At 40.6% G+C, this 2500-nt stretch overlaps 1 protein-coding gene across 3 annotated transcripts in view; it reads left to right on the top strand.

Annotated features, from left to right (window-relative positions):
* LOC138863810 (BTB/POZ domain-containing protein 3-like) overlaps positions 1-2500 on the top strand; it is a 15508-nt gene that overhangs the window by 2920 nt on the left and 10088 nt on the right. The gene's annotated exons all lie outside the window — the stretch shown is intronic.

Genomic DNA, 2500 nt, shown 5'->3' with positions numbered 1-2500 from the left:
AATGATTATGAAAAGAGAAAAAAAACTTCAATGACGGTTATTTCGGAAGTATACTTTTTTTTCAACCGATTTTTTTTTTTTAGCAAATATAGTCCAAAATAAATGTATTATGGCTCTTTTTGTAGATAAATAGTTTGTCTAGGGAACGTAAGGAGCGGAATTTTCGATTTTTTCCTGTTTCGTGTAAAGTCGATATATAAGTGACGAAATTTTTTTTTTTTTTTTTTTTTTGATACCTGCCAGTCGACTCGCTAAAATATTTCAAAAAAAAAAAAAAAATCGAAATCGAAAAAATGTGCTCCCAACGTTCGCTAGATAAAGGATGGTCCTGTATAATAAAACAAATAGAATAACTGCAATTTTTTCCTAATATTATTTTTGGGCCCAAAAATTGTCTTTTTTTTTTTTTTTTTTTTTTTTTTTTTTTTTTTTTTTTTTTTTTACTATAATTCAAAAACTGTTCGGCCGATTTCGAAAAAAAATTCTACCACAGAGATCAGGCTAGGGTTTTAGACCCTAGCCTGATCTCTGTGGTAGAATTTTTTTTTAAGGGTGTTAGTTTCATCAAAATCGGCAAGTAAATAAAAAATCGAAAAAAAAAAACAGACGAATCCCTCAATGAACTTAAAATTAAGACATATCTAGCCATGCCATACATTGTTCATTACGTATGTATACGCATTCTCGTTTGTTTTTATTTAGTTTCTATTTGCCGTAAATGGAATGAGATGACGCTTTTCTTGCCGTCGACCACAATGTGATACATGTTTGATATTTTCAGCATCCTTCCTAAATGCAACAATGAAATAATTGAAACTTTTATGCTCTCGGGTCACAATATTATTCTACGGGAAAACAGGCCTGATCATAAACTTAAAATGTGAATGGATTGTGGAATAAACATTGTATGTTAACCAGCTGTATGATCACGTGACATGCAAGCAATGATTTAAAGCATAGCTTTCAGTGCATTCTATGCTGCTCGTCTGTCTACCCGGTCAACGACCCCATACGCCTCGTCCTTGGCTGTACGTACTGTTCTGTACGACGTGCGGCCAGCGTCATGACACGCACTGTCCTGCCATCCAGTGCATCTGCATTTCGTGTCATCATCCAGTGCCCTGGCCCTATGCTGGCGCTCCCTTTCGTTCTGTCAGGCGGCGGCGCACTTCCAACGGCATCCCGGGACTGCCTCCAATTTTTCTTTTAATGTAGTGCTGGAAGCAATGAGGGCAACAGAAGCATAGGCAACAGTAGGCCGGACAACGTGTACATAGAATGCTCTCAGTACTTTGTCCCGCTTCTATGTGTCTCCCGGTCATTATTTTCATGACGGATAGTCTTGCTTTGGTTCGGTGAAGCAAGGACTGGATCACCTTTTTGAAAGTGAGTGTGGCCAATCCATACATACCCCAAGGTATTGATAGTCCTTGACCCAATCCAGATCCATGCTCTGGACAGCGAGTTTTATGTATTTACTTCGGTTTTCAGAACCATAGCTTTTGATTTTGTTGCTGGGCTCTCCTGAGGCAGTGCTTACCAGGGGTGATTGCAAGATCGTCTGCGTAAGAGGTGATCCTACATCCCTCTGACATGTATATGTTGAGAATGCTGGACATGAGGGCGTTGAAAAGGGCAGGACTGAGGACCCCACCCTGTGGCGTTCCATTTTCTAGTGGCATGTACTGAGATAAATGACCCTGGAATCTGATTTTGGCTGTTCTGTTATAGAAATAGTCAGCTCCCCAGGCCAAAAATGTGCCTCTGATTCGCATGTGGATTAGGGTTTCATGGATGACAAGAGGACTTGCTAGTTCAAAAGCTTTGGGGGTAATGTGGGTGTTTGCCAGGACTTGTTGATGTGACAGTTTGCCAGGGCTTGTTGATGTGACAGTTTGCCAGGGCTTGTTGATGTGACAGTTTGCCAGGGCTTGTTGATGAGCTGCAGGAATGCAAGCTCGCCTGAAAAACGTAGGTATGAGATGATGGGGTAGGAGATACCACAACAGTGGTTTTATACGTTTTCTTAGTTCCCCAGGGGAGAAAATTGCATCCGAATCATAAGTTTGAGCTTTGTCTCAGTTAAGAGCAATCCTGCATGGATTTAGGCGTTGTTGTTTTGCCCTCAGACCAGGCTGTTGTTGCCAGTTCTGGCTATGAACTCGAGCACCAGCCTATATGCCTCTAATCCCGGGACAAGGTCTAAATAAGTACTTGTATAGACCTTGAGTTTCAACCGTGACGGATTCCGGGCTGTCGGCGGGAGTTGCATGGGGTTATGGTTTTTCTGGGGCATTTACTTCATTTCTTCCATTTAATCTTTTTTCCCAGTTTAGATTAGGAAGAATTATCTGCAAGGATTTAGCTGAACTAGTTACCATCTTAGAATAGACAGGGAAAAATGCAATAATACATAAAAAAGAAAACATTGCACAAGCCACTACACACACGTCACGATTAGCAAGACTAAGGTCGCAAAAGATGATGATTGCTGGCAACA

The sequence above is a fragment of the Penaeus vannamei genome, chromosome 13 (genome assembly GCF_042767895.1).
Source record: "Penaeus vannamei isolate JL-2024 chromosome 13, ASM4276789v1, whole genome shotgun sequence".
Lineage (NCBI taxonomy): Eukaryota > Metazoa > Arthropoda > Malacostraca > Decapoda > Penaeidae > Penaeus > Penaeus vannamei.
The sequence above is the reverse complement of the archived record's forward strand: the minus strand, read 5'-3'. Positions and strand labels throughout refer to the sequence as shown.